Source organism: Fringilla coelebs, assembly GCF_963513975.1.
Source record: "Fringilla coelebs genome assembly, chromosome: 1".
In the NCBI taxonomy this organism is placed as follows: domain Eukaryota; kingdom Metazoa; phylum Chordata; class Aves; order Passeriformes; family Fringillidae; genus Fringilla; species Fringilla coelebs.
In genome coordinates, this window is record NC_140028.1 from 105743381 (window position 1) to 105767812 (window position 24432).

Sequence of the window (24432 nt, forward strand, 5' to 3'; positions counted from 1 at the left end):
ATGCTTTATTTGTCTTCTGAACAAGCTTCCACAACTTATTAAAATAAGTGCTTTACTTTCATTAGTTGACCATATTGGGAATGTAGGTTTCTCACAACAGCACCAATACCTCAGGTAGCAGCTTGCTGTGCATTAGAGCCTGCCACATTTAATAGCTGAGCCTTCTTGCCTTCACCTCCACCTTTGGCCACTGACCTGTTTTCCCCCTTGGATAGGGCAAGTTGTCTTGGTGAAGGGTTGTAGATATGATCATATATACATGGGGAAGCTTTGCCCACAGAGGAGTTAGCCCACTTCTTATGCCCTCCAAAATCCTTCTGTAAGGTTGAATGCATTGAACCTCAAATTTGGTGAGGGAGGCACATTTTATTTGTCGGAAATTAAGAAATCTACATGAAATTAAATTTAACAAGATATATTATCTCATCTGTATGCAAATATCAATCTTGACAGTAGTAAATAAAAAAATCAGATGTCAATTTTAAATCTTTCCTTTGGATTTAAGAGACAGTAAACTGAGAGATCTGGTTAAGACTTTGAATCTGTTTTTTGCTACAAGCTAAAAAAAAAAATTGATTTCCAGTAGATAGGAAACACTGATATCCAGTTTATCTGAATTCTGTTACTTTAGTGTATGTAAGTGGGGTATTGGTGTGTTATAAGGGAATTCATAGGTCATCAGCAACTCATCAGTAATCTTAGTCTTTTATGCTAAGTATATGATAGTTTATCTTCTTTGAGAAATCATTTAGCATATGTTGAGGGCTTGTCTACATAGGAGCACTTGGAAGAATTAATCCAGACTAAGATATGCTTTGAAAGTGGATTAAATTACACAGTACTCCTATACAAGGACATTAAACAGAATTTAGTGGCTTTAGTTTTAATTTTACTTCCCTAGTTAAGTACATTAAATCAAATTAAAGGCATTTAGATTTTACTCAAATGCCTGTTGAAGTTTAATCCAATCTTATTACGCTTCTTTTAGTAATGTTTATCTGTATTTACTTTCATTTTTTTTCTTTTAAGCAAATTGAAGGAATGTTCAAACAAGCAGAAGTCAATATTAGCCAGTTCAGTGTACATTCATAGTTTTTATATCTTGTGTACTAACACAGAGGCTGACCAACCCTGTCTCTCCACTTACTGATTCTACCCTTCTTCTAATTCTCACATGCCTCATTTGCAAATTGTCAGTAATGATTTTTATATCCTCAAACAGCTCTCCAAATGAGAAATGTTGAGCAATGGCTGTGGTGGTATTTGATTAACATCCAGATGGAAATCTGAAGTTTTCCTTTGTTCATTGCTATAAAGGTGAGGGCTCAGTTGGAGAAAATGAATGACTGACAGGAACTTTACTGATGAGTATCATTATTTTTTCCTGTGAAATTATGTCAGACACAAACTGTTGTTTTAATGTGACACAGAGTTCAGGCATCTACATCTGCTTTTGGTGCACCTGCCTGAGTATCTTTATGTGAGATAAAATGATCCTCTGTCTTTTGTAGAGCCTAAGATGAGGGGTGTATACACACAGATGTTAGATGTGAGGGTGTGGAGACAAAATGTGAGAGAAATGTTGCTCTGGCTGACCAGTGGCTAACGTTCTAGAAGCTGATTTGCAAAATGGCAGAAGCAGCTTTGGACCTTTTAAAATACATTGCCTTTTTTTTTTTTCATTGTTTGAGGCTGGATATAAGTCCAGTGACATGGGGTACTTGAGAATAGTAAATATTGTTATGCACAAATATGAATGAGTAGCTCAAAAGTTTAATGACTGATTACTCATGTTGGCATTGCAGTGTGAGGGCTGTATAATGCTGCTGTCTGAGGAGACAGATGGTGATTGTAAATGTTCCTTCTGAATATGCAGAATGGTGATCTCTGGTTTGTGTTTGTCCGGTATGTGGCAGCATCTAGCAGTGGGCAGTTGTAACATCTGATGATTTAAATTGCCAAATGATGCCTTTACATTCAAATCTATAAGAAACCAACCTTTTCCTCTCCCACCCACAGCCCCATTGAGAAGTGAAATGTTCTGAGATGCAAAAAGTATGTCAAATATGCATTTAAATGCCTTGCTTCTCTGACGTTTCATTTGATATGTGCTACATGTGACTTTGAAGCATAATAGCACATTGTCCTAAACTGATGGAGTTAGTCAGTGTTTGATCTCTTCAGCTGAACAAAGGGATTGTTTTAATGCTTTTTAATGACCTTTTAAACAGGAGAATTGATTTTGTACATTTTTAAAGGGAAACTGGGACATAGCTGAGTCTTCTTTTTCTTTAGGGCTTCAGGAAAGTAATCACAGATTTAATCACAGAATATTATAAGTTGAAAGGGACCCACAAGGATCACTGAGTCCAAAAGTTATCAACAGCTTTGGAAATTAAGATTCTTAAAATACACACATTCTAGTGATAGAATTGGAGGAGTTGGAACTTTGTTTACCTGCTGATGTTCACAAAACTTCTAGATGGTGCACCTTAAAGGCAGAAGCTTATAGCTTTGCTTACTAAAGTCACATTCCTGTGAATATAGCACAGGTGAGTGAGAAGGAAGGAATACAAAAAGCATAGTTAGCAAATACTGGTTTGTGCTAATACCCTTTCTTGTCACCTTCTGGCAGCATTTTTGAAGTACCACGTTTTAAGCCAGGCAGCATCATCTGTGGGTATAGGTAAGTCAAATGATGGCAGGTTTGAATATAAGTAGATCAAATATGCTCTATACTTCGCCAGCATTTTTGAAATATTGCTAAAATTAGCTCTGTAGATGTCTGCAGCTGATGTGAAGTGGAGGTTAGCTTTGTTGGATAGGTCTAAATAAAAATCTTGCCCTAAGATTGTTTTTAAAATCAACCTTGCTTTTGCTTCCTGCTCTCCCACCCACGTTTTTGAAATAATGCTACATCTTGAGATAACAATTTGGCTATTATCCCTTGTGTATGGTTCCTTGTTCTACAGTTAGGTAAGAGTATGAGCAAAATGTAAATTCTTTGGTAACTTGGTAGAAGATACTATTTCATTACAATTGCTATTTAATTTTTGCAAAAGAACCTCCCACGCTGAATGTTCTTTTGAGTTATTTGAGGTTGATTTTTTCATGAATAAAATTCTTAGTCATATCCAGAATCTATGCAATATCTTAAAGAAATAAGATTTTGCACATTTCCATAGTTCATTGGTCTCCTTTTGCACCTATCTTGCCTTGTTGCTTTGTATGTAAGAAGCTGTTTTTCTGGCTGTAGCACTAGCCTTGAAGCTGTAAGTTAAGTGGGGAAATCCTTTCCTCATGGAAACCAACAACAAAGAAATTTGCATTCATTTTCTACTTTAAGCCCTGACATTGACTTTCTGTGTGACCTTGGTGTGAAGGCCTTACCAGCAGAATTTAAGCAGATAATCTTCACCTTGTTCTGCAGAATACGAATCTATCATGGGCTGACGTGAGGTAAAGTCGCATACAAGCAAATGATACGTTTGGTAGTTCATGTTTTACTCCTCCTGTGGGGCAGAACTCTTGAAGATGTGTGAGGTCCTTCAAGTTTTGTCAAAGTATTGATAGCCTATCAAAGCAGGATGCATCTTCACAATGACTGCAGTCTTGTCTTGAGCCTCTGCCCCACAGCTGCACATTTTACATTGTGTATGATCTTGGATGAGTAATTTTGTGGAGGGGAGTAGAGTACTAGAAGCCTGTGCAAATTGGCCCTTGCTGCAGTGAACAGAAGCCCACAGACATATCACAATAGTTTTTTGTACCTGGGTAATGAAACATATATGTAATGATGCATATATTTGGATATAGTATATTCCAATAACACGCAAACAGGAATGTTTCAGGATGTCCTTGTGAAGGATTTTGGGGTCACTAAAAGTTGTAAGTTGAAACAGCTCCTGTGGCTTTATCGCAAATACCCACTCTTGATGCTATTCTAAAAGCCTGAGCTCATGAATCATAGAATAGCTGGGGTTGGAAAGGACCTTAAAGCCCATTAAGTGCCAGTCCCCCTGCCATGGGCAGGTACACCTTAGACTAGACCAGGCTGCTCAAGGCACTACCCAAGCTGGCCATGATCACTGCTAGGGATGGGGCACCCACAGCATCTCTCAGACCTCTGTTCCAGTGCCTCACCACTCAAAGATATTTTTCCTAATGTCTAACCTAGACCTACCCTCTTTCAGTTTAAAGTCATTACTCTTTGTCTTATCACAATATGCCTTCCCCAACTCTCTTGTTGGCCTCCTTTAGGTACTGGAAGGCTGCTCTAAGTTTTCACAGAGCCTTCTCTTTTCCAGTTGATCATACCCAACTCTCTAAGCCTGTTTTCACAGGAGACGTACTTCCTCCCTCTGATCATCTTTGTGGCCCTCCTCTGGACCTGCCCTTTGGGAAAAAAGGGAAATAAGGAAGACCTTGGGAAGTACCAGCCAATAAGTCTTACCTTTGTGCCTGGCAAGACCATGGGGCAGATCCTCCCGGAAACTGTGCTAAGGCACATGGAAAGTCAGGAGCTGATTGATGAGAGCATACATGGCTTCACTAAGGGCAATTTGTGCCTGACAAATTTGGTGACCCTATACAAAGGCATTACAGCATTGTTGGGTAAGGGAAGAGCAAATGTCATCAAGTCTATCTGGACTTGTGCAGACACTTGACACTGTTCAGCACAGTATCCTTGTCTCTAACTGGAAAGACATGGATTTGATGGATGGACCAACTTGTGGATAAAGAATTGTGTGCAGAGTCACAGTCAGAAAGCTGTGGTGAACAGCTCAATGCCCAAGTGGAGAGCAGTGATGAGTGGCATTCCTCAGGGGTCTTTAATGAGATCAGCATTGTTGGGCACCTTTGTCAGTGACATGGACCATGAGATCAGGTGCATACAGCAAGGTTGCTGATGACACCAAGCTGTGTAGTGAGCTTGGTGGGCTGGACGGAAGGGATGGCATCCAGAAGGATGTGGACAAGTTGCCAGATACATCTGTTGGTCTTGGTGTTGTTAAATCTCCTATTGTTGGATTTGGCCCATCTATCCAGCCTCTCCAGGTTTCTCTGCAGAGCACTCCTACCCTCCAGCGGATCAACACTCTTCCCCACCCCCAGCTTGGTGTCATCTGCAAATTTGCTAATGGTAGACTCGATCCCCTCATCTAGGTCATCAGTGATGAAATTAAACTGGACTGGGCCCAACATAGATCCCTGGAGGACACCACTGGTCACCAGCTGGATGCAGCACCATTCCCTGGCCTGTCCATCCAGACAGTTCTTAACCTGCCAAAGAGTACACTTGTCCAAGCCATGGGCTGACAGCTTTTCCAGAAGTATTTTGTGGGAGATGGATTGAATTTCTTCTTCCCCAGCAGCTTTAAAGCCCTCCTCGCCAGCTTGGCAAGCCTGTCAGGCTAAATGACTGCATTAAAAAAATTTGTTTGGGAGGGCAGCAACTCTCATTAGTCTAATTGCTGTAGCTGAAGAAGGTAAACAATTTAAGTTGCAAAAAAGTGTTTTCTGTCATGAAGAGCAAGCAGCAGACTTGAAAGCTAAATTGAAGTTAGAGAACACATGCTTTGAACTTGCTTAGGTCTGTATCAGTCTGACAGAAAAGCCTAGCTGATAGCTGGGGAGTAAAGAGCATGATGGAAAAGTAAAAGGAAGAAGAAGGCTGCTGTATATTGGAAGGAGTGAGTCAATAACATGTGGCTTGTAAAACATGAAGACATTTTATAATGTGCAATAAAATTATTGTCTCTCAATCTCATCTTTTGTTATGTATTAAATCTACGATCTAAGACTTGTTTCTGGAAGGCTGGTGGTGGGGTTTTTTTGTGAGGGATTTTTCTGTGTGTTTGTTTTTATTTCCTTTCCTTTATATCTCCAGTGATAAATGTTTTTTTCTTGGTACCCATGTGAGTTTCTGCTGGTGCAACTGTGTGCATTTAGCAATAGTTTGTTTAAAGTTACCATGTAAAACTAATTAATGAAACAACACCTATCTTTTTTTTTTTTTTAAACAGCAAGAATTAGTAGTCACCTTAGTAGCAAAGACAACAAATATCAGCTGAGAAAAGTAGTTCTTGATTTATATTTAGATACTGGGGTAGCAAACTTTAGGGCTGAGCACCTTTAGAATACACCTGTTACAGAAGGCAATAGTTGATTTGAAACAGGCCTTTAGGAAAACTTAAAATTATAATTTTGAAGGTTGCTGCAGCTACATTTACTGTTTGGTTGAGCCTCAGAAAAACTCATAAAGGTCCAGCTAATTGGAAGGGCATGCCTTAATGCTTTGCAGTGCAGTGTGTCTGTTATGAGGGGTTGTGTGCCATATTTGGGCTCTTTCCTATTGCACAGCTTGTATTCCGAGGTCACTCTCAAATCATGGAGCTTCTTGAGAGGTATAGCTGTGCCACATGTACAGGATGTTTAATTACTTTATGAAATGCAGTTTTATTTTGGAAGTGGTGTGTTTTTTCTTAGACTCCTAACTGATTTGCTAGTCTTATTGCTAAGATGAATATCAAAGTGATTTTACCCTATGCTCCAGCAGGCAACATAAGAGAACTAATATGAGCTATACTTCCTTCCAAAAGGGTACAATGGAGCTGTGTAAACTTAGTAAATAAAAGTTCAAATAAAATCACAGTGGCTTTAATTCTAATTTCCCTTTTTTATTAAAAACTTACCCATTTCAAGTCTAAAATCATCTTTACTTTGAAGTGAGGTTTGTGTTTATGGTATAACAAGGAATTATTTCATCTGATGCATATTATTTTGCTGTTTGAGTTTTCTTTGCAAATGTAAGGAAGAAAACCTTTTTTCTTGATATGAAAAGCCAATTACAGTGTTATGTGGAAAGGGCTTTAATGACCCTAGCTTACCTAATGATAGCATTATCAAAATAAACCCCCATTCAAAGATTTATAGGATGATTTTTTTTATTCAGAATTGTCTTTGAAACTGTCATTTAATATAAAATTATTTGTAGTACCATAGTTGTTGGGTGGAGATTTGCTTGGAATTTTTATTTATTTATTTTCCTTTGTTTTTCAGGTCAATATGGAAACATTTCAGTAAGTTTTATTTTTGTTTTGATGAGGCAAGATTTTTTTTTTTTTTTGCCAAGTCCCTGTAAAAAGTTTAGCTAATGTTGTAGTTTAGGTCCTAATGTGACGTTACTATGTCAGATTTATAAGTAACCTTTAAAAGTAAGCATATGATCAAAAAAATTTCTGACAAAAGTCCAACTTCTTGAATGCTGAAGTTGCATGGGTTTTGTTTAAATGATAGAGAGGTTGGGTAGGGCTGGGACTGAATTAGTTTTATTTTCAGATTGTGGTATGTTGCAGTTTTATTTTAATGGCAGAGGCTGGAAGAGGCAAATTAATTGCTGTTGTGGTGTAGAGGCATGTCGAAGTTTGACGAATTATGGAGTTTGTGTTGTGCTGAATTGGAGTGATGAAGTACGGATAACAGGCCACAGCTGTAGCCACAAATTAGCCCTCTCAATTTGATGCTGAAAGTATTGCATTAGAATTGCTTTTCTAGGATTACCATGTGGAAAGTCTGATGAATAAAAGCAGATCTGAAATACGGAAGCTAAACATCCACGCTGCTTCTGCTGCTGCTGCAAAAAGCTTTTTGGGGCTTCATTGTTGTAAACAGAGTTGACAACTTCACTAAAGCAAGAGCAGTGCTCAGGAGCCTACTGGTTTTCAAGAAATGCCACTGGTTTTTGAATCTTAGCAATTGTTTAAAGAACCAGAGCTCTCAGTGATTCCTTCATCTTACAGCCAGCATGGCTGGGGGGAGGATGAGAGCTATGATCTGTCCCACGGGCTCACAGCATCTGTTTTTACACAGATTCCAGCAGAGCTGGGAGCACGGGGTTTATCTGGAGGTTTTTCTGGAAGTTGCATAAACTTTGATCCAACTGAAGTATTCTGCAGAGGCCTTCATATATAGGAAAGATCCAGAGAGGAGGTAGAGCATCAGCTATGAGCTCCTGTGGAAACTTCAGCATGCAGGTATTGCTCTTGCAGTCCATGTAGCTACCCTGTTGCTGTGGGAATATTAATGCTCCAGGTATTTCCAGACACAGGGTAGTTGCAATGTAGTAACAGATCAGATCTAACTTACAAGAATAATACTGAGCAGTGATAGTTTTATTAGCAGGAATGTTTAAAACAACCCCAAATTTACAGGCCTGTCCTGTGTTCAGGTTGGCTGTCAGACCTGCTCATGATAGCCTCACAGATGGTCCAAGAGCATGAACTGGGGTGGACTGGCTGAAGCTGCCACAGCTGTTTTGTAGTTGTGTGTCCTATAACATTGTCTGTGGCATTGAATTCTTATAAAGCCAAGAGATAGCTCTGGCCAGGGTAGGTCTGCATGCAAACTTTGCTTATCCCACAAAACCAAATCCTGCATAGGGCTGGAACCAAGAAGATGCTGAGTAACAAAAGACTGTGCAAAGTGTCTCCCCCTCCCCTTCCTCAAATGTTCTCATTCAGTGAGTGTAGCTCTAGCCTGACCTGCAACATCCTGTTCATTGTTTTTGTGCTAGGAGCTTCCTGAATGCCCCATGGAAAATGTGACACACTTTAAAATTTAGAACAAATATCTTCTGCAATGGGGCACTACCAAAAGGAAAAAAACCTCATTCTGCATTGTGATTTTAGTCCAGATTTGCATTCTAGTGAAGAACTCTTGTCTGTAAAGTGTCTGGAACCTAAGATATTGAGATGTAAAGCCGCACAATTTTGATTTGAGTATTTATTTATGCGCAACTTGGAATTGATAAATCTCTGGCCTTTTCAAAGGATTCTCAGTTTTTTCTTGCTGATATTTTGCTATTTCTCAAATGCATGTGGCATTTTAGTTGGTTGACAGATGACCAACTGATGTTTATGTACAGTAGCTGAAGCTATATTTTGTTTGGGATATAGTATTTTATTGTTTGCTTTGGTCTACTTTTGTGACTTTCAAACTGGAATTCCCATCGAGTCCTTCAAATCTATAAATCCACATTTTTGAAAAAAGGAAGTAAGATAGATGGCAATTCTAACATTTGGTGTATAAGGGTTTTGTGATGGATTGTTTTCTTCTAACTCCTCTGTTCATACTTACTTTCATGATCTTGAAAAGCAGAAACATTTATAAATCAAAAATGGGTAAAAGATCAGACACGTGGTTTTAGTTTAATAAGGGATAAAGCTGAAACCTTACTGAGTGGACATTGTTCAGCACTTGTTCTCTGGGGCATATGAATCAGTCCTTCATTACTGGTCTGGAAGCATTTCCTTTTGAGGTTGCCATGTATTTTGATTAGAAAAACCAATGCAAGATAATGCTCGGTGCATTCCTTTTGTTACTTCTGCTCATGTGCAAAGTTAATATTAAAAAAAAAAAAAAAAAAGAAAGAAAAGAGAGCCTTTTGTGGCCATGTGAAGTTTTGATTTCATGGAGTGAGTTGGCTTGCTTGATTTATATCTGTGAGCAGGAAGGGGATTTTGAAAGAAGGCATAGTGAGCCTACAAACTTCTGAAAGAGCTATAATTTGCATGGCTACATCTTGTGTGTCTGGAACATGTCTTCCCAAAGGCTGCAGGGTGAAGTGTGCTTTGGGGACTATTTACTCTGTGAGTGTTGAGGACGACAGCAGGAAATGTGTGTTTCTTGTAGCTTTTTCTCATTGCTGGTTGTTAGTATTTGGGGCAGTGTCCCCTGAAGAGGGTAAGGTCAAAGAGAGAGAGTCATAAATAAGAGAATTAAAGAACTTTAGACTCATCCTCTCATCCCCCTTGCTGCCATACCTACACAACCATTTTCCCTTCAGTGTCTCTTTATCAGTATTGTTGAAAGAAGATGCTAAATGAAGAAACCAGCTTTCTTTTTTGAACTCTTAACCTTCACAAAAGCTACTGCAATTGGCGTCTGCAGAGCATAGGTTGTTTTGATCTGACATTTAAAAAAAAATATAGGAAGAATGAAATATCAACGTGCACTTCTGGATTTCCCAAATTGGCAGTTGAAGGTCTTGCTTCCCCGTGTTTTAAAAGCCTGAAAAGTGCAGAGAGATATTGGTGAGGGTTGAAATGTGTCTGTTGCATCTCAGTTGGGATGTACTTCGGCTGAGATGAAAGTTCAGCAGTTGGTACAAAATCTCCACCTGGAAAAAAATGGTTGGCATGTGTGTGAATTGTAATCTCTTTGAGGAAGTGGAGGATGGCTTAAAGAATGGGTCGTGCAAAGGGAAATAAAACACCGTCGGAAAAGAAAAGGAGAAAAAAAGGTCAAAGGTGGGCGAGATGAATTTTACAGCCTAGACTAAATGTATTATGCTTAGATTTCTTCTATGAATGAATGTCCTGTTTAAAAATAAATAAACAAATATTTCCCCTCTTCATCCTTGTTAAAAAGGACATGGTAAAACTCCTGACAGTCGCAATTCTTTCTAAGAGTTGATAATTTGAAAATTTTATGTACTAAAAGCAAGGAAAGCGCATTAAAGTCTAATCCATGCTTACTTTAGTGGGTCTTAAAACTGTCATCACTTTAAAGTCATGCAAAAGCAAAAATAGGATCTTAAATACAAATGCTTTTTCCTCCAGTGACTTTTAATGCACATAAGTCAATAATCAAAAAAAATCTTAAAGCAGGTCAAGGTCAAATCATGCCTTAGATAACATTTAATCTAAAAGTGCTTGAAAACACCTTTTAGGGTTATCATTACTATCTTAGTCATCTATATAGAAATGTAATACATTCTTGGAAATTTGAAAATTTAGAGGGCCACAGTTTGCCACAGAGACCTGTAGCCTTTCCTTCTCACACACAGCCTAATAGCTGTGCTGAATACATCATGACATGTGTTGTGGCAGCTTGAAAGGAAAGCGTGCTCAACAAGGCTTTTTACTTCTTAGCTCCTAGAGGAAACTGCCAACCTTTGGCATGGTAAAGTTTCTCCTAACAGAAAGCAGCAAGAAATAGCATAGAGATGACTTGGCTGGTGTCATGCAAAGCTACCTTGCTGCCTTCTTCCTTTTAAGATAGGATTCTTATTTCTTAATTCAGGTTGGATAATGAACCAGGGGAAATAGTAACACATTTAGGAAAGGAACTGTTAAAACAGGCACCTCCTCAATTTACTGGCAATAGTTCAGTTTGATCTTGTTAGAGATGAAACAGTTCCTGAGAAAATTGGCATCCTTCGTAGCTGCGGGAATTTTCATCTTTCTGTCACGTAATGCATCTTCAAAGCAAGAGGCGAGCGTTTTCTGTCATGTGCCTGTCTCTTTTAACATCTGCATTTCCACTTCAGCAATGAAATTATTAAAAGCAAAGGCAGGAGAGAAGGATAGCCAGCAGCCATGTATTAATCCCATTGTGTAAAACTACAGAGATTATTTGGGTCCAGAAAGAGGTAACTGTAACAGGACAGGGGTGTCTTCCTGTCATGGGTGTGCTGAAAGTAAGGCAGTTGCCAGGAATGGCTGAACCAATGAAACTGATGACAGATTATTTTTGAGTAGAGAACAGCTTAAACTTTCGGTGCTCTAAAACCAAAGTACATGATGTTTGGCAAAGTCACTTGTATTAAAGGATGAAAGCCTGAGTAAAAGGAAGAATGTGATAGACAAGCAGTAGTTGCTTGCTTGGCTGTTTCACAGTATTTGCATTTTGATTGGCCCTACAGACATTTGTGTGTGCCTTGGGGGTGCTTAAGGTAAGGAAAAACAGCTCTATAGGTAAAGAGAATGGCAATGAGGTTTTGAGCTTGGTCCTTACAGCATGTTCTGTGTGCTCTTTCAGTCTTGGCTTAAATGACAATAATGGTGAAGCTTTTGTTTTGCCTGGGAAAACAGTTTCCCTTGCTGACTTGGTTTAAAGCACGTAGTCACCTAGAAGTGTATTTGTCATTTTGTCTTGGAAATGAATCTTTTAATTTGGCAAAGTAAGATAATTAAAACACATTGGAAAATAAACATAGCCAAAAAAGGATTTGCTCTCTTCTGTTCCATCCAAGAGTGCATAGCTGGCATCCTTCTGAGAAGCCCTGTCTGATAGATAGTTGCTCTGAAATGCTCAAAAAGAGCACAGACCATTTCCTGCAGACCTCAAAGCTGCATCTTCACTTATACATCTGGTTTTAATGGAAGGTGTTGTGTTGAGTATAGACTCAAGGACAGTAGCAAGAATAGGTAAGCCAGTCTCTACTTTCAGGACCTTGGGGGCTGGGAAGGGTGAAGTACAGGAAGATCTGGGGGAGTAGTCTGTCCAATCACATGAATAAATAAGGCAGCTGCCCGTTCTGGGTTGTCTGTCATTGTGATTTAGATACAATCTTCTGCAGCCTCTAAAAGTCTCTCAGGAAGTGTGCTCTGAGGAAGTGTGGTGCTCCATTTTACACTTGGTGGTTGGAGGCACAGAGAACCAAAGGGCAAGTATGTGACCACACACCAAGCCTTTGAATAAAAGAAAATTAAACACAAGTGTTCTTGCTTCCAAGTTTAGCATCTTTGTCTTTGAAGCAGAACTCTCTGTTCATTTAAACAGTGTGATTGCTACATGTGGTAGAGAGTCCTCTTTAATTAGTGCTTTGGGGAACAAACTTGGAAGATATAGCGTCTATTTGCAGGTGGTTTTTTTAATTTTGTTTTTTGTGGCCTTTCTCTTATCCTAGCTGCTAATGATTACATTTTCTGAAGGACACCAAAGTCAAATGAGAATATGGGGCTCTTGTGTCTCAAGAGGTTTGTTTTGCAAATGCTAGAATACATTTTTCTGACTTTTTTATGTGGGAGAATTAGACTGTGTCCTGGACTGATGCAGCACATTTACCTATGGACACTTCTGCTACAGAATTTTCCTCAAGTGCCTTAATTAGAGTTAGTGCAATCTTTCCAGCCTCCTCCCCCAGTCTTAGTCAAAATTGTTGGAACAGTGGGTGAGACCAGCAAGGTAAGATGTGGCTGAAAAAAATAAAATTCTTTAACACACTGACAAAAGAGCTTGTGAAGGTAGTGTGGCCTGTGGGAATCTGCTCCAGAGTCTGGAGAATGAGACAGGCAAAAGGAAACTTCAAAAGAATATTTTCCTTCATTCCTTGTGTTAAGAGGTTTTGTATGCCCAGATCAAGCAGAAGCAGTTGGGAGCTGCATATTGTGGAGAACATGTCATTGTGAGCCCCACATGTATCTTCCAGACAAGACAGAAGGCAGTCAGATCCGGCTCTGACAGAACAGCCAAATCCCTTGTTAGAAGAAGGGGAAAATGGAAGAGTTGGGGAGTCCACTTACTTGTTACAGGGCAGGTCTGTCTGTCAGCTTTGGAAATGGGACATCTCTTCCTGATCACATTTACTCCAGATTAACATCTTCTGATGGGCTCTGTCTGTGATTCTGAGGATGCAGCTTGAGGACTGCATCAATGAGAAGAAAATGAAGTATTCTTTCAGTAGAGATGTGAACTGTAGCTTTTTGGAAATCTTGTACTTTCAGTACAACCTGTGAATACTGCTTAATTTTGCGTAAAATTGAGAGTGGGTAAGGCTCTGTGCTTGCCGTTGTCGCCATGCTGCCAAACCTGTAAAGATGTGCTTTAGTCTTCACAGCAGAGTAGAAATGCTTGACTGAAGAGCAGAAAGAGGACTTCATTCTCTTTTAAAGTGATTGATACCTAAATCACCCTTACTGCTTGAACAGCAGAGATCTAATGATGTTAAATTACTGCTGAATTACAGACTAAAGGTGCCATGGAGTTATGTGTTTGGCTTTGTTTCTGCCTTGCTGTTTGCACACAAAGGACTTTCCAGCCAGGTGTTAGCCCTCCAGGAAGTTCAAAATGGTCAACTTCAGTTGACAGCTTTATTTGGAAACAGTTCTAACATGTCAAACTGAAGTAGACAGTTACCTGAACAGATTTGCCACCCCTCACTCACAAGTGCAGTGGGAAAATTTAATTTGGGAGCACTGAAATCTGAAAGCAAGAAGGATAAACAATGGTTTCTCTCACAGGGTACTTGGTAATGGGGTATTACTCTGTATTTCTGAAGATACAGACTCTGGCAATCATCAGAGCGCTGAAAATGTACTTGGATTTAATCCAAATACTTTAATCTTTTAATGTCTGTTACAATTATAAAGCACCTCATTGAATTAATGAGACATACTGTAATGAACTTACTCATGGCATACTTTTACATCATTCTTCTCTATGGACTTGAATCTCAGCTGTCTGCCATGAACGTTGCACAGGTGAAAAAGTTTAAAATGAGGAGGATATATTCCTGTCTTCCTCTTTGGCCTTACACATTGCTTGTTGTGGTCCTGAAGCTTGGGTGAGTGAGTGCTGAATGCATTCAAGGGGCTAATCTGTCTAAAAATCTGTCTTTGTTTCTGTTTTGTGGGTTACTTTTTAGGCACTTCTCTCTGAACTGGTATCCTGGAAAAGTGCCAGTGCTGGCACTGGGGAGAGGGAGGCAAAGCTGTGACACTGGGGAAGCAGACATCAGATCTGCTGTGGAACTGGACTTTGCCATTCAGAGAACTTTTTGGAGCAGAAAAATTTTAAGGATGGTGGCTCAGGATGGTGTATATGTATTATAATATTTTTAACACGAAAGAGTTATGAGGATCCATTTTTTTGGCTACACTAGAAGTTAGAGGTATGCATGTTATTATTCAGCAAAAGCATAGTGTCCTTTGGCTTTTTGCTGCCAGCATCTCCCTGTTCTGCAGTTAGCATTTTTAAGTTCTTAGCAGGTAAAATGCTGGGCAATAACTCCTCCATGGAACCAAGTTGGTTGGTTCCATGCAGGAGTTATTTGAGGCACTCTCATTTGTTTTTAGGATAATAGAGTAAAGCATCACACAGCAAGTGCTGGTTCATCTTGAATGGGTGTTTTGATAGAAGTTTGATTGAGTTGCAGCATCGTCGGTGACAATTGATGTTCTGGCTCCTGGGAAGAAAACTGCCACGAGTCGTTCTGCTGAATAATGTGGCTGGCAGGGTTCAGTCCTCAGTGCTTGTTGCTTGTCTGCATGTATTGTGGGGAGGTTAAGCTCTCAGTCTGTTGATTAGCCAATTTGGAAACAGTGAGTGTTTTGCTCATTCTTGGCATAACTTCGCATGTTCCCAGCGAGGCTGGAGCAGGAGCTTCAACCGGAGCGTGGCAATGGGGAAACACAGCTGTGCTGTCATCAGCTTTTGACAGAGTATTAGCTCTAGTCATCTCAGGAGTCTTAGAGAACCTTTGAAATTATAGTTCCTTATGAAATAGAAGAGACTTGGAGAAACAGATCAAATGTACTACTAAGAAGGCAACTTTTTAATTGATAGTGGCTTTTTACCTGAACAGTGAAGTGAACATATTTACTAGACAAGCTGGTATTTTTCCTGAGTCAAGTTTCTTCATGAAAGTATTCCCACTTTTTTACTAATAGTAAGACAATAGATATTAATAACACCTGTGAATAGCTTCAACTGCAGTGGCTGAAGTGATGGCAATTATCTCCCCCTTCCATCTCCCCCTTTTTTTTAATAGCCCAGCATGATAGCATAAGTTAAATTCAATGGGGGTTTAAGTTCACATGTGGGTTGTAATTTCTGAGTGAACTCATTACCTGTCTTGCTGTCCCTGCTAAAAGGGAGAGACAGTAAACTTTTCAACTGTTGTCTGCTGCTTAAACTGCATGGCTCCCTAGAGCTTATGACTCAAACCAATAAAGGATGATGTTTGCATCATTCTTTCCTCTTTCCCTGGGCCATGCAGATTTTAATGTTGAACAAAGTGTGCAGAAAAATTATGGGGTGACCACAAATTGTACCCAGTGCTTGCATGACATGTATTGGTCTGTAACACAAACACATTTTATGGCTGTTTTCTTGTCAGAAGTAAAGTTCCACCTTTATTTTTAAAATTTTAGTTCAAGTTATGAAAGTCTGGGTTATTCTTTGAATGACTGCCCTTGGATGCAAGATGGGAAGAGTTATGGAGATTGTTGTTCCTAAGTTGTAACAGCTGGTTTTAATGTGTTGTAAGAATCTTATTTTAGCATAGAAGGCAACCTGCTACAAAAGGTCTTTTTGCTCATGGTGTGCCCGCTTAAGTGCAGAAAAGGCACAGTATTAGAACACAGATGGGCAGGCTACGACTTCAAGAGTGTTTAGAGACAACACCTCAGTGTACTTAGAGAATCACAGAATGGTTGAGGCTTGAAGGGACTCCTGGAAGTCATCTGGCCAACTGCCCTGCTCAAACAGGGTCATCTGCTGCTCTCTACAGTTTTGCAATAGAGAGATGAGTAAGGGAAAGTCTCATGCTAAAATACCTGGATCTCCTGTTAGTAAGTGTCACATTTAATGCAGTTTACCAAGCTTTATGCAGAACATATCTCCCTTGGAAATGGGCTGGGTGAGCAGTGCTGACACTGCTAATATCTTGCAGTCAGATTTGTCCCAAAAGGTTTCTTGGACCCCTTCAAAACATAGTGTGTGTTCTGGATGTGTGAACCTGGAGTTTGCCCTGTTCTTGTGTTCTTTGCTATCTTTTTGCTTGTATCTTACCTTACAGTGATCTTATGGTTAGCCTTACTTTATAACTGAAATGATTGTTCAGGTATGCAAGCTCCTCTTGATCTAGAATTATAAACAATGGCCCCAGGGTACGTGCCAGTATTGAAAAGGAGGGTGATTATCTCCTTGGGATGTTCCCAGAACAGGATTCCAGGCCTGCAGGTCAACCCACTGAGCAGTACTCAGCAAAGCAGGGTGGCACCAGTGTTCAGGATGGGCATATGCACAGTAGTTGTTTGGGGATGCAACTGTGTCTGTGTTTGTTCTTTAGTATTTCTGTTTCCAAAGTGAGTTTCATGATGTCCATTAAAACTCTGACTTAGTCTTGACAGTCTATTTAATGCAGAATAGCTCAAGTTGTTCCACAAATGTTAGCTATAGGCAAAGTCTCTAATATTAACTGTGCCAGGCTTTTTTTTCCTGAATGGCCATCACTGTTTTTTCCATATGCTGTCTAATTTTGCTGAATGTCCTTCAGAGAGCCAGCACTGGGAAGTGCTCTGTTAAGGACAAGTGTTAAGGACAAATTTTTTTTTTGTGACTATAACAGTGAACTGACAGAGAGCTAGAACCCTGCAGGGATGGATTCAGAGAATGTATAGTGCCAGAAAGTCAGAAAAACATGGGGCATTTTGACTGTTAGATGTTTTGATGCATGGATTGCAGTATTTCTGCTGCAAGATTACTGACAGGTGGTTTCTTTCCTTCTCTTGTTTTTTGTTATCTTTTACGGTATCATAGAAGGTCCTGAGTTGGAAGGGATCCATGGGGATCACTGAGTCCTACTCCTAGCCTGCACAGGACACCCCAAGAGCCACACCATGTGCCCAAGAGCGCTGCTCAAAGACTTCTTGAACTCAGACAGAGTTTTGTGCTGTGACCTTTTCTCTTGGGAGCACGTTCCAGTGCCCAATCATCCTCTGGGTGAAAAACTTTTTCCTAATATCCAGCCTAACCCTCCCCTGACTCAGCTTCATGCCATTCTCTTGGGTCTCCTCACTGGTCTCCAGAGGGAAGAAATCAGTGCCTGCCCTTCCACGTTCCTTCTTAAGGAAGCTGCTGACTGCAGTGAGGTATCCTCCAGGCTGAGCAAGCCAAGTGACCTCAGCTGCTCCTCATATGAATTCCCCTCTAGATCCTTCTTCACAGCCCTCCTTTGGATGGCTTCTAGTAGATTTATGATTCTTATGTTGTGGCACTCAAAATTGCACATCTCTGAAGAGCAGTGGCTAAAGATAAAAGGCTGGTGTCTTCAAAATTTTTGTGCCCTCCCCAGACTCACAAAAGGTATCCACCCTTTCTTTTCCTGTTTTCCTTACTTATGATGAGCATTATGCTTATGCACTGTAGAATATCAATATTGCTCTTTTCTGTAGGATTTTTCTATGCAGAATGATTACATCAGAAAATAATGCTGTTTGTTTCAACCTTCAACATCCTGTCTGTGCTGTCAGTTAACTTGGTTGTTTCCTTTAGCATTCACACATCTCTGTTGCCCTCTCTTCCTCCATTTGACTGCTAACTTCCTAGCAGTTCCATTAATTCCTCTGGATGTATAATAAACATTGATAGGGTAGCAAGTTCTCTTTGTTTTTTATACTGCTGCTTCATCTTCCTTCCAGCAGGAAGTTTAGGGTTTTCCCCAACTTTGAGCTTATCTTCTTGGATCTGTTATCTCCTTTATAAGACTGGGATACAGTCAGTCATCCTTGTTTTGATTCAGTTTCTGCTGTATTATCGTCTTGACTCAAGGTGTTCTTTTTTGTGTCCTTTCTGGCCCTCAGATTTATCCAAATGCCAGGAAAGTATGAGGTACCATAGCCAGATCATGCTAGTAGTTGAAAAGAGGACTGTGATATTTTCTTATTTTTTACCCTTAACTGAGTTTTATTCAACATTCACAGCACTTTTGATAAACTTTCTCTGTTTCTTTTCAGCTTGTTTTCAACCAGCATGTAATAAAGTTATTCAGTTCTCAGTTTCATGGGACTCCTTTGGAGTGTGCTTAGCTTAAACATTGAAAAGCACCACCCCTTTACCTTCTCCCCCTCCCAAACAACAACAGAAAAAAGCATCCATCCTTTTGAGATGCAATGTTTTGCATTGCTTTATTTTGTTGTTTCACAGTGTCAATGTTCTTTTTTCCTTTCTTCTGCCCTCCAAATTTCTTGTGCTGAGAACTTTGATTTTTAACTTACAACTCTTAAAGAACAGTAGGACCACTGGCTGAAATTGAGGTTTTATGTTTTCCCCATTACTTTCTTTCTATCTCACAGGTTATTTATATGAGACTACCCTGAAAGATGAGAAAAAAAAAAACTATATTTAACTGGATTTTAAGGAATATTTTTTTGCTACTTGCTTCAGTTTAGAAACATCTGGAGTCAAGCCAAATGTTGAGAAACAACCCCAAATGAAGTGGGCAAGATCTGACAAACTGTGAAAAGTTTAAGTAGATTAAGTTATAGATTGTGTTCAGAGTAGCATTTTGGTTTTTTTCTGCCATGGTCTTTAAATTTCATGTGTTAGGCAGGTACTCAGCATGGTTGAAAAATCATGCTTTTTTTCTGAAGCCATAGATCTTTGACTACTGGATTGCTATTGGTGGGGGGTTGTGGTGGTGCATTTTGGTTTCATCTAGGTTTTTTATGATTTTTTTAAAATTAGTATTTAATTTATTTATTTATTGAAATTAAATTTATTTATTTATTGGTCTTTTGAGTACTTGAGTTTGATCCTTTCCTGGTCTCTAGTTTGAAGAGTTCAGATATTAATGTCTTTAGTAAATAAACATCCTTATCTGACTGGATGTTATACGTGGGTTAATTAAATTGCCACAAAGTTTGAAATAGAAACTTGAGTATTCAAAAGTAAGTTTTTTTGTCCTCTTATGACTTTTAGACATCTAACTAGGAGTTCCTTAGTAAAAGGAGAATGATCTTCCAAGAAGTGGGGGAGTTCATGTTAAAGTACCTAAATTTTTCTGATATTAAAAGCAAAGTGCTTTAAAAGCATGACCAGAGAGCTTTCATGCTTGTATTCTGAGTACACCCAGTCTATTTTATTTTCTTCCACCTTTTCTTTTGAAGCACTCTTTAAAGCCTTTTTTGCTCTCCAGTTTTGAAGAGTGCTCTATTTGAAACTGGTCTGGCCTGTCAAACATAGTGAAACCTCAACCATATAAAATGCTTCCCAGGAAGAGGAACAAGATGACTGTGGATAGAGAAAATACTTGGAATGAAATTGTGAAGAAAGGTTATGGGTATGCTGGGAATGAGATAGGTGACAACCACACAGCTATTAGTTGTCTTTCCTGGACAGCTTTACCGGTGGCTAAAACTGTCCTGTTCTCTATGTTTGATGCCTATAATCCTAAAATCTCCTCAAATTCTAGGTTTCACATATTCTGGAGAGGAAGGGTGGTGTATTTAAACCTGAAGGGTCCAAAGCTCATTTAAAAATAATATTAAATATTTCACTCCTAGTCGAATGATGCTTTACAAATCAGCAGACTTAGGGCTCAGCATCAAAGAAATGTTCCTGTTTGGCAGCTGATGGACTGCTCTCCACCACGGGAGCCAGCTGAGGTGTTCCTGCAGTGTTGGTGGCTGCTGGAGACGGGTAGCACCCCCACCCAGGTTGCCTGCTTTTTGAGACCACTGCAATTTTCCCATCCCTTACTAGAGTATAACTCATAGCTTCTCTACAGCTTTATCTTCCATTTGTGTCAAAACATCCGCAGATTTTATGGACATGGGTCTGCTGGGCCTTTGACTCCTGTCTGGTTCAGGGGTGAATAGCACTGAATGCCTAAGAAGGAAAAAGGCAACATGAAAGCCTTTTTATGTACACAAAGTGTACATCCAGCCCCTGGCTTCTCTGCCCTGTTTTCCTTTCTTGTCGAGATGGTAGAGCATGTTTACAGCTCCTTAGACTCAGCTGTTCAGTCATGCAGTTTAACTCCAAAAATAACTCTCTTGGGGGATATTAATCCAGCGTTGGATTATCTTTCTAAAATCGTTAATCAGACTTGGTCCCCGAGGGACCTTCCAGCTGAACTTGCCACTTGGTTTCTGTTTGCTGGGGCGGCAGGAGCGAAGCGGAGGAAGCTGATGAGCTTTGACAAGAAGTGGTTCTTTACAGAAGGTGCCGAGCAGAGGGAGCTGTGCCTCTCCTCCTGCTGTGGGCCCGGCCAGGGCTCAGCTCCCTGCCAGCACCCACCACATCCTGCTGCCCTCACTGCCCTGCTTTCCCATCACCTTCAGGAAATGCCATGCAAAAACCTGCCTGTGTCCGAGGGTGGCAGGCTCTGTGCCAGCTCCAGGTGATGTGTGCTGCCTTTGGTCTAGGCTAGAGAAACAAGTGCTTTGTTCAATTAAATTCTCAAATGCACATGGCATTCCTTCAATCACTTCCTAATCATTAATTTTCTTACTCGAGCTTCTCGTGAAATGAGCTGACCTGCTCTTTGAGTATTCCCTCTCTTCTGTAAAAGAAGAAATAAGCTGTGCTAGGCTGCTGTTTGCATTTGTGAGTAGAGCTGCAGGTCATATAGCTCCTATTAGCCTTGCATTTTTCTTCTGTCTGTGGAGTAAGAATAGAATTTATTTCTTGAGAGATGTGCTCTGATAACTTCAAGTTATTTAAAGTACTTCAAGGTCTTTGTATGGAAAGTGCCAATGAAATTGCAAAACAAGTTTGAAAAAAAGAGTTCCACTAGGAACTAATTTCATACACAAATAAAATCATGTTTTCCACATGCACTGCATAGGTAGAAGGGGAAAATTCAATATATTTTACTGACATTTGTGCTGAATGCGTCCTTCAGAGCAGGCAGGTAAATCGAGAGCTTGCATATCTGTGTATTTTTACATTAAATTTAACATATTTTGATTTCCAACTTGGATGTTTATTACTCTGACTTAGTACACCACAGGAATTCCTTCATAGTATGAAGGAATGCATAAATGTACTGCATGTGGTAATAGCAATAAATTGCAAAGTTGACACTTTAACAGGATAATCTGACATAGTTCTGCAAAATCATGTTGGTGGAAGAAAGCATGTTCAAGTGGTAGACATGCTTTGGTTGTGGCTTTTTCCCCCCTCAAATTATAAAATAGTGTGCTGCTGCGCATGTAAGTTGCTTAAACATTCTCCAGGTTATATTTCTTTGCATGCATTAGGAAAAACAATGGGAATTTGCCTTCCTTTTCCTCTGACTCCCTCCTTCCCTTCATACACTCATGCCTGCACATGCGTCCTGCTTGCCTTCAGCTTCTGCCCTGAAAATAAAGGTTGCAAAAATGAGTTGGAAAGTTGCTCTTACATGTCAGTGCTTCTCAGATCCCACTGGGAGAGAAAAAGGAATTGTACTTGAGAAAACTCCATAACTAGACCCTTCAGCGACATCCCTATCCTTTTCACTGTTTGACTGCTGCTGGCATAACAAAAAGCAGCTGAAAACAGTTCTTGTTCTTCATGCACATAATGAAAATTGCTTACTAAATTAGAACAATTTCAAACCAGGATTTGTGCCTTCCTTATTTTGCTGGGCAGTGTCTAACACACTGTGTACCATGGGAATAAATAGTAGGTAATTTTGAACTGTCAGCACTGTAAGTTGTAGCATTTTCTTTACAATCCTACTTTTGGGATGACAACTGAGCATCAATTTTGGCCTTTAAAAAAACCCCAAGAAGAATATTTATGTCTGACATTGTCACATAGGTAGAATGAAACTAAATTATCATGTTGCACTGGATTCATAAGAATATAAATTAGGAAAGAAGAAGTCAGCACATTTGACTAGGATGGCCACTGAGAAACAGAAACAAAGTGATGATTTTATATGCTTTTCAGCATTCAGACTACATTGTTATCTTTGAGTTGGTCTTCTGGTGGGAGAAGTGGGACTACATCCATTTGTATTAGTTAAAGATCTGTCACTTTGCTTTGTGTTTTATGACTGTATAAGCATACGTATAGTAATAATTATAATTATGTAGGAGATCTGTGCTAGCCTGCATTAAAACTAGTCACAATGAAATTGTCTGCTGAATGCTGTGGCAGACTTCTCTTGCACCTTGCTTTGCAATGTAAGTGCTTGTTTTGCATAGCTGAATTTGATTAACTTACCATCAGCTTTCTTTGACTCTGCTTTCTTAAACCTTTTTCCTGTGTGAGTCAAGATAGCCCACAACTTGCTATAGCAAAATTGGGGTTAATGCCCTCATATGCATGGGAAAATGGAAGTTTTCTGCACATTTATTGCTGTGTAATGTTGTTTTACTTTTGTGCTTACAGCCAGTGGTCATGAATCAGTGTTTTTTCTCCAGCATTTATTGTGAGCTTTGGAGGAAAGGTATTGAGCCACAAGTTACTTCTTCTCAGTCAAAAGAAAATGTATTTGCCCATGCAATAGGTAGATTCTATGGTTTTTATAGGTCTCCCTTCTATCTCTTTAGATATGTGGTATACAGATGATTTTTTTCATTAAAATTATAGGAGAAATGTGATGGGGGAAAATAAAACTGTTGAAAACAAAGGCTTACTCAGCTGAAGCTATCCTCAGTCAAGTCTGTCTGGCAGGAGCTGATGCTCTTTTTGTGTTGTGGCCCCCAAATTCAGGCTCTGGCTGAGGCTTCCAGCATCTCTCCTGCCAGGGATGGGGTGCCAAGGCAGGGAGTGCAGGGAGTAGCCTGTCGGTCCGGCACTGGGTGAGTCAGTCCCACTTAAGCACTGCAGACAGCTTAATACCAAAACACCGGCAGGCTGAGAGTACCAAGGACTGCGCTGCTGAGGAGGTGGGAAACACCGTCACTGTGAGTGTGGGAGCAGAAGGTGCCAAGGTCTCAGTTTCAATTGACTGTCAAGGTGGATTAACAGCTCATTGCTGCCAAGAAACCTCGCTTCTCCCCCCCTCTCCCGAGTTGTATCACCTCTGAGTAGCTGTTTGACTCAAACATGGTAAAAAACAGATGACCAAATATAATTTTTCATCTTTTGGGGTTTTTTTGCTGGTTGATTGAGCCAGTGCACTGCGCAGCAAGGGGACCGCTGGATGGAGATGCAAATGATGGGCATTTGATGTTTTGGGGAGAAATTGTGGGAACTTTGCATTTGGTAAGGCTCTACAGGGTAGAAGACTGCCAAAAGTAAATGTCTGATTTTCTCAATGACCAGCAAGCCAGCTGCATGCTTTAATTGGGTTTATTCCCTGTTCCTGTAACATCTACCAAATGTAGACAATATCACAGTGTTTCTTAATCACATTGTTTAGTCTTTCAAGGCACTTCCTGCAATCCAGTTTTATTTATAGACCGTCCATTGTCTCATTTACTGCCTTGCGCTTTGCTTTGTGGTGATGTGCGATCCTGTCGGCGTCAGAACTGCCATTGTTGGAAATAAATTGCAGGAGTGTTAAAGTTCATAAATTGCTTTTTTATTATGTGTTGAGAGCCTTATGTAGAATGTAGCAGGGCTTGCAGAATCAGAGGACTGAGCCTTTTCAGAGCAGTCCAGAGGCACACCAGAAAGAAGGAAAAACGGAGACATCCACAAGGCTGGGTGAGCTCCCACTTATAACAGTATCTGTGACTAAGGTACAACATTTCCAAATAAAGGGATGATTTCACAATTTTGTTCAGACCAACTTGAGCTCCAGCTTCTGCTGCAGTTGAAGAAAGGTCATGAGACCAGCTTAGTTGAAGCAGCAATTCAATGTGGTCAAAGCCTGTTTTAAACTGTACCTGTTTGTGTCTTTGGATGTCTGGTATACTCAGCCAGCTCCTGTCTTGCCCCAGCTCTTTGAGATGATGTATGTGCAAACATGTCTCCATGCTT

General features: G+C 39.9%; 1 protein-coding gene across 4 annotated transcripts in view; it reads left to right on the plus strand.

Annotated features, from left to right (window-relative positions):
• LOC311161455 (engulfment and cell motility protein 1) overlaps positions 1–24432 on the plus strand; it is a 199370-nt gene that overhangs the window by 23758 nt on the left and 151180 nt on the right. The window contains exon 3 of one of the 4 annotated variants that reach the window (XM_084219036.1): positions 7063–7082. The exons of the other annotated variants lie outside the window; for them this stretch is intronic. The gene's annotated coding sequence lies outside the window, so the exon portion shown is untranslated. The remainder of the gene's footprint in view (positions 1–7062; positions 7083–24432) is intronic. 4 annotated transcript variants of the gene reach the window in all.